Consider the following 8,652-nt stretch of genomic DNA (forward strand, 5'->3'; position numbering starts at 1 on the left):
GAGATAAATCATTATCTCAACAGAAGAAATGCTGAAGTCTTTACAAAAGTAAAAGAATCATCATATTCTTTTAAAACAGGAGAACTACACAAATTTTTTAAGAAGTTTTAGACTTTTTTAATAGGAGAAAAGGAGGGAAGTAGGATCAGCACTACTAACGTTTCAATCTGAAGTTCCTATTTAATAAATGTGATGAGCCAACAGTATTAATTGGAAAAATAAATAAAGTATAAAAGACTATCCAGAAGTTCATAAATGCAAAATAGATTTCCAAATATTAACCATATGTGCTTCCAAACACATAGATGATAGCACCCTGAGATAAAGGTGTACCCATCCAATCCCATATGAGATACATACCTAGTAATCCATGCTTGTTGTGCTATGAAAACTCCAGAGGGCTTCATGAATTTTCCCTTTATTTCAACCAATTTGAACTGAAAAAAAACAAATATCAGTTATTACAAATATCTCAGAGCCAAAGAGCTATACAGGCCCCAGAAGGCTATGAAGCACGGACTCAGACAGTACTCTTAGAAGGAACCAAGATGTTCGATCAATGTGGGCATGACTCAGTCTGAAGAACTTATCCTTGGAGGTAGGCAATCCCCCCTTCAGCATTAGCTTAGCAGTATTGGCTATAGCAGAAATTTGCTTCTAGCATCATAGCCCTATTTTCAATTTTCTATTATTGATTGTTCCTAATTTTTATTTTATTTAAAAGAAATGTGGTGAATGGTAGTTAAAGTCTGAATATAGAAATACTGAAGTTCCTGGTGGACTATTCTACTGCAACAGTATGAATTAGAAGTCCTTGGCTGTATGTGCCAAGTCCCAGTAAGTGCTGGTAGAGCATACTATGTTAAATATAGCCCATTTTGATATTTACCTGTATCTATTGTTTATGTAGATGTGCAGAACCAGTCTGAAGACCATTTAAGCCTGTAGGTCTTGGAGCTGACTAAAGGATGGTAAGCATTCAACAGAATGGTCACTTCAGGATTCAGTTTGGAATGAAGTGGTTTCAAAACTAAGAGTATCTGCCCCCTTATCAGTGGGTGTAGTCAGAGAGATTCAAGACTGCTTGTGGCTAAGCTCAAAGATATGAGGAGAGTTTGCAGCCACTTAGTTAAATTGGCTATTTCATATTTGAGTCATTTTTAGTTAGAATAAGTATTTGTAGAAAAGAATAGGTTAAATTCTTCCCCTGCATACATTGCCAGAACAAAGGGAGTTATACTGATATAAATCTGACTCAAACCACTAAAAATACTAAGCTTTTAAGCTGCAGTAGTTGTACTATAAACTTTTTGCCATAAGATTATTGAAGATTCGAAAAACAAAACCCATCTTTCCAGTCAGTTGATATGTTCAGGACTTTAGGTAGTCTCTTGGAAGTCAGATTACTGACATAAGATGTGGCTTCCCTGCATATTGTATACGTTAGACTTGATTTTGCTGTCATTTCATCCAAATGAATGGGGCTGCATGCAAGACGACTGTATACATAGTTTTGACAAGAGGATTTGGGCCATCAAGATAATCAATTTGATATGTAGGCCATTTGAAATTTCCTTAACTTTTCTTATTTTCCCCTCCATTTCATATAGAAAACCAGTGAGGGACTGGTTGGCTCCATCTCAGAGTACATTGTGGTTTGTTTCCTCATTATGGAAATTTGTGGTTAACTTTGCATTTTGTTTTTTCTTTTCAACATTGTCTCATTGTTCTTTTCTCTCATGCTTAGGAGTATCTTGTTCAAAAAAGAAAAGATACTATTTCCCTGTAGAAATAAACCCAGGCCCACTCATGAAGAGAACTATTCATAATATAGGGTTAGAATTAATCTAAAAAATGCCCATCTGTGTTACAGAAGAGACCAGTGATTCATGAAATTATACTGAATGCCAATTCAGCCTTCTGAAAGAGCTAATGTTTTACTGTTACAAAGTTTAGACAAATATTTGCTCCCTCTGAGCATTAGTCCGGATATTTACAGGGGTACTCAGAGCAGCTAATTTAGGTACTTTTACACTATTTTTGTTATCAATTTCCACAGGTTCTCAATCTAGTTGATCAGGAGAAACAGAGTCCCAGAAGAGCTAGAGCCAATAAAAGCGCTTATCTGTCTCTTCCGCCTGTTTTGAGAGTAGTTAACAGCACTATTAGAGAAACTTGGAAACTAAGAGAAGAATTGCACTGTTTTACTACAATAATATTATTCATTCAAGCTTCTCTGCCTCTTGTCCAAATAAGTATTTCTTTCATTCCTCTTTTGCCATGATATCAGAAGGAAACTCAGAAAGATTCATGGAGGGCAAGTGCTGTGTCATAAGAATGAAAGGAAACAGATGGTCACCCATGACCTGAACAGTAACATTGCAAATAAGCAGTCAAGGCTGAACATCTGCACTCTGGTTTCTACAAGCAATGGAAGAGACAGGGTTCTTTGCTCAGCTTCATCTGACAGTTTTTCATAGGTTTTAGTTTATATTTTATTTATTTGTAGACTGAAAGGCAAACTTTGGCCTCAATTTTACAATTATTTAGCCTACAGAGACTTGAATGAGGGTTCATCTATACAATAAAGGGCAGAATTTGGACTCAGCAAAGAACTGTCTCTGAGTGTACACATGTATGCGTGTGCTTGTTTCTGTGTCTGTGAAAATCCTGATCTAAACCATCAACTGAACCAGAATCCCAACTATTGAAAACTGAAGCATGTTCAGCTCACGTGGAAAGCCAAAATAGGATCATAATTCTGTGGCTCATCCATGGAGAATTGTGTATCCCAGACATACTCTCATTAACACCGTGCTTTGAAAAAGATAACAGGTCTATCAGTCTCATCAGAATTATTATAAGCCATTCCATTACTAATTTAGCATTTCTTTGAGTTTGCTTTAGATCTCTAGCAAAGAATATGCTTTTGCTCCAAGTTGTTAAGTTCTACTGATCAATATATAAATTAGCATACTTGAAGTTGGCAATTTGCCTTAAACAAACAGCAGACATATCACATATCCTAAAAGCAATTCCTTTCTTAATTGTGCCCCTTTCAGTACAAGCAGTTTGGTTCTGATTGCTTAAAAAAATAATGACACCAAGAATGAAGGTAAGAAACTAAAATGCAACAGAAGTTGCCAAAATATTAATCAGCAATTGCTTCTACTTCTTTGGTCTCATTTTCAGTGAACTGGGGGTAGTCAGTACTCAATATAGTTATCAATGGCTCATTGTCAAAATTGAAGAACATATTTTGCGAGTATCCATGGGGGTCTGCTCCAGTTCTGACGTTATTTTCATTATTGACCTGGATCACAGAATAAAGAGCATACTTACAACATTTGCAGATAATTAAATTTGTAGATAGTAACAAGATAGGAAGGACAGCCAGGACTTTGGAGTACAGGGTAAAATTAAAAATCATATGGAGAAACTGGAGAAATGGTCTGAACAATTCTATGTCAATAAGAATAGTATCAAAAATAATCAACTTCACAAACTACTCATGATGCTGGAACAATATCCAATAGTAATAAATTACCTGGAAAAAGGATATGGTTTTCAGGACCACCTTAAGAAAACTAAGGTCTGACTCTACCATAATGTACAAAATARCTGTGTTGTGCATCATGTAGAACCTGAATGAATGTTACACGTCCATACAGTCATTCTTTTTATGCTAGCTGTTGGCCTATGCTGTAAAAAATGCTGTAAAAAAAAAAAAAAAAAAAACCTGAATGAATGTTACACGTCCATACAGTCATTCTTTTTATGCTAGCTGTTGGCCTATGCTGTAAAAAAAAAAAAAAAAAAAAAAAAAAAAAAAGGGCTTTACAGCAGATAATACATTCAACGAGTCAATAATTCTATTACAAAAAAAGCAAGTAAGCACCATATTAGAATATAGGAATAGAACTGCAAACTGCAAAAACTCAAGGAATCAGTCCTATAACTCCACTCAGAATAGGTAAGTCTTAGGTGGTGTTCTGTATCCAGTTATGGGCACTGCACTTCAAGAAAGATACGGACTAAGGGAAAACTATCTGGAAGAGAACAAGATGAATCATCAGATGTCTAGAAAATAACACCTATAAGGAAAGATTGAACAAATTTAGTTGCTCAGACTGGAGAAAATCAAACTGACTGTGATGACATTATCTCAAATATATAAAAGAAGATGAGAATAATCTGTTTTGTAAGCCTTCAGCAGATTGTATTTAAAGGGCAGAAAGGAAGATTTGGGTTAGATAAGAAGAAAAAATCTTTTTAATAATAAAAGATAACAAAGCTTTTGAAGAGATTGACTGAGGAGGTTGTTTAATCTTACTAACTGGAGGTCTTCAAGGCTATATAAACAAGCATCATCAGGAATGATGTAGGTAAAATTGATTATTCTTGAGTTATGGTTGAGATGTTCTGTCAAAGTACCGTATAGGACTACAGTTCTGTGAATCCACACTTCAACTGTTCATTCCCACCATTCTGCTTAGGAAAGACATTTTAATAGATGATTTAGCCAGAATCTCAAACTAAATTGCTCAAGATTATATATTCTTGCTCAAGAAAATAGATGTCCTACTCAATTATTCTTGTGTCTAGACAAGATATCTAGACCTAATCAGACTGTTCATTCCAATTCGACAGTAACTCTGGAGCTAAGAGACATTAGGTAAACAGTAAGGTAGTCAGGCAAATCTTTTCTGCCATGCACTGACAGTCTCAAAAAAAAGTAAATGAACCATGTGGATAGTTCTCATTTTCAGTCATAATTTGACTATTTTGGTCAGTGAACACACACAGTTTTCTGAGTGCTAGTTCCCAATTATTTAAGAGGAGCTCAAGTCATTAAAAATAAGTTTTCTAGGTTGCATTTGGTTGTGTCAGAACTCGAGACAAGTGGATTTGCTTAGGCTATCAGTGCTCAGCAAACTATTTTGATTAAAGAAGAATGGTATTACTGAGCAAAACCATGTTTTAAAGAATTGGTGCAAGCATTAAATATGAAAACGCTAAGACCAGAAAGGTACTATACCCACAAAATGTTGTATATGAAACGATAACATCAGCTGTAGTGTGAGTTCATTCTAATATACTATCACAAAGCATAGAGCTTTCGCTGGACTAGATATTAGCACTGAACAGCACCATCAGTAATCTTACCAGGAAACCTGGAAACTCTTCCTCAGGAGCTAACGAATCCCTAGCTACTGCATTTCTGAAGGGATTGTTAAGGAGATTCAGGGGTCTGAAGTGAACGACCACTCTCCGCTCACCTGGAACCAGTAGTCATCACCATGACAGATGCTACCATTTCCTGAACCATAATTCTCCCACTTATCTCTGTATATATTCTTGGTAGGAATGAAAATATATTTTGGGTTGACCTACATAGCTCTATATTTCATCTGAACAATGTTACTATCCTTGAATAAAGAGCGGTGATTTTCAATGAAGTATATAAGTGAATTGGGATGGCTGAAGTGCTCATATATTATTGTGACAGACACCAATATAAAATGTTTGACAGATAAATGCATCAAATTTTACATCATCAGAGTCATCATATTCATAACTTCGGAATTTATCTTTTTTAATGCACAAACATCAAAGGGTGGAACACATGAAGGTTCACAAATGCAATTTACCATACAAACAAACTGCAATCATACCAGATTGAATAAGGTCAGCCTTGGAAGGAAGAAGAAATGTATGGCAGCAGGGGAGGATTCATCTGATCAAATATAGACTCCTACAGTGTAAATCTGATCTAGCCAGCTGGATTCCCCTTCTTGCCAGTGGAGACAAACAAATACACGTGGGCTGTTATTCCTCACGTCTTATTTAGGATAGGTCAGATTAATTATGTCCTACAGTGCTTTTGTCTTTCCACAGACTATAAATGGAGCCTAGAAAGCAGTTCAAATGTAGATAACTGGACTGCAGACTCATGAGGTGATGTGAGATGAATCCCATTGTTAACAACCAACTGGAAGCTATGCAGCTAAAGGGAATTAAAAATAAAAAGTGAACTAAGTAAGAAGACAAAATCTTTTCTTATAAATTTCCCAGAGGAAAGATCTGAAAAAAATCATAAACTTTAAAATAGCAAACTATTTTGCATAACTAGATTTTTTTTAAAATGTAAAAAATATTTCAATTTATTTTTCACCTCATTTTGATTTTAATAACTTATTAAGTTGTTTTTTCCTCTCTTTCTCCAAGTGGCTCCAACAGACACAGAAAAAAAAATGTTACTAATGAGAGGCTAGAAGTAAAACTATAGACTCAACTCCATCTTGGTGTGTGTCATTGTTGACTTCAGTAGAATTCTGCAAAATGAATTTGACCTTGGATGTTTTCAATCAGTGTGTTCCAAATGAGAAAAAATTGTTGTTAGTAAAGACCAAAGAGGGAAATAAATCAAAGACACAAAGGGCAGTCAGTCGTCCAATTCTCTCTGATTCTCAGTGGGAATTGGGTGCTTAACAGCCCTTAGTATCCTTGAAAATCTCCTCCTGGGATTTGAAAATGAAAAGAGAAATGGGTGACCTTTTTCCCTTCCAAAAATTGCTTATTGAGAAGTTAAGCCTCTCTGTTGTTTTCTAGGGAAAATGAGAGAGAGGGAAGACTGAATAATTGTCAATAAATAAAAAATTCCATTAGTGGATTACTCTAGTAAGAAAGGTGTGTTGGGGTGGGGTGGGGGGTGAGGGAAGGATGCTGGGGTTGTTTGTTTCAGTTTTCAAAATGTGTGTTTGAATAAAATAGTTTGCTTTCCTTTGAGCAAAGACAAGATAATATAAAAAAGAAATCCATGTCGAGACTAAAATAGTTCGCGTACTGACAGGAGCATGTATGGCTTCAGTAAGAAGGACAAGCATAGCTCTTAGAAAAGACATGCATGGAAAGCAAATACTTTTGGGTGTATTTGCTTGAAAGGGTAGATCAGTCTAGAGGCTGTCTTTCTCCCTTACCATTCATAGACTGGATTCCTGTGCTCCCTTTATTCAGCCAAACTGAATTTAAAACAACAAATGCATATAATTTTCCTTTGAACACGGTATGAGATGCAGGAGGTAAGAATCATTAATACATATGGACAAAAGTTTAAGATTAAAACATGAATCTTGTTCCAATTGTGACGATAAGCAGGGGTTGAAATGAATTCAAGTCTCTGGACCACTCTGCCTTAACTCAATCATCCATATAGTAAATTATCTGGAATGATTAGATTGCAGAATTGTACCCATGGGCCCCTTACCCATTAAGCATGGAGGAGCTAGAAACTCTGCTGCTGCTGCAAACAGGAATAAAAAGTATAGCTAAAATTATATGGGATGTTGCTGTTCTGCAGCAAGCGCCAGGAACGTGGCAGCATCTAATCCCTGTAAGGGAGTTCCCCTGTCCTTTCTCTTTTTCAAATGCATTTGATTGAAAGCTTTTTACTCAGTCCTTGCACAGAAAGGAAGGTAAACACAGCTGTAGGATTTTAATGGCCTGAAGATAAGTGCACATATTTTTGTTGTTTTGGTACTGTAGGCTGTTGACTGAATTTCAAAGAAAGCAGTAACAACAGAAGAGTGAGRAATTGTACTGACTCAGGAGATATATTAATATTCAGACAATTCCATYAAATATGCTTGGCAATATTATCAAGTGTAATAAATTCACCACAAACTCCTGAATTGTTATACGTTGTATGCTACCACAGGCAGCTAGCATAATCTAATGTAACTGACCAAAAGCAAGGATATATATTTTATAAATGATTCAGGCCTCAAGCTCCCATTGACTAAGTGAAAAGATGCAGCCAGGTATAAAATGAATAGAGGGGCAATGGCCTTTGTTAAAACAATATAAATGAATGCAATCATGACATGGTTATGGCATGTGACTATAGACAGTGTATGCTGTACATATCTGATGTCATTACTTGCATTCAGTGCATTGTGTGAATGCTGACAATGAAGAAAAGGAATTATTTAAGGTCTGTGAGCCTATTCTATTTTAAAGATCATTTAGCTTCATACAGTTAGATTATAGCTTGCAGCCAGCATTTGTACTTCTGGGTGATAGAAAATGAAACTTGTCACCATGCGAACATTTGGAGTTGCTCTGGGAGTATGTCTTTGAGTAATCTGCCTCAAAGAAAGCAGAAGAAGAAACAGGCCACTGAAGTATCCTGTATAGAAGACTGAGGAGGAATTGAGCCATAATTCCTTCAGTATATGCATGTAGCTAGCACACATGATTTACCTCTCAGTACAAAAATTTGCTATATTTTGCTATAGAATTTGCTATATCTTTCTTATATGGACTTGAAACAAAGATTTCACAGCCACTATACATCTACCTCAATTCTTAAATATTTCTAATGTATCCAGACACTTGACAAGTCAGTATGCAAGAAATACCCATTTGCTAAAATTTGCTTTAGATAGATACCCAGAAATCCTTTCCACATTAAGTTTTCCTTTTCCTATTGGAATTCCAAGTTTGAGGATCTACTTGACTCCCAGAAACAATGGATCCTTAAACATGAAGAAAAACACTTCTACTTTAATTTCCTGGGAAGAACCTAGGCCTATTGGATTTCATTTGGAGCAAAATCAAGTGGGAGCCTAATACAGGAGCCATCTACTGTTT

Source organism: Rhea americana, unplaced genomic scaffold (genome assembly GCF_003343005.1).
Source record: "Rhea americana isolate MKP2758 unplaced genomic scaffold, rheAme1 scaffold_40, whole genome shotgun sequence".
In the NCBI taxonomy this organism is placed as follows: Eukaryota; Metazoa; Chordata; class Aves; order Rheiformes; family Rheidae; genus Rhea; species Rhea americana.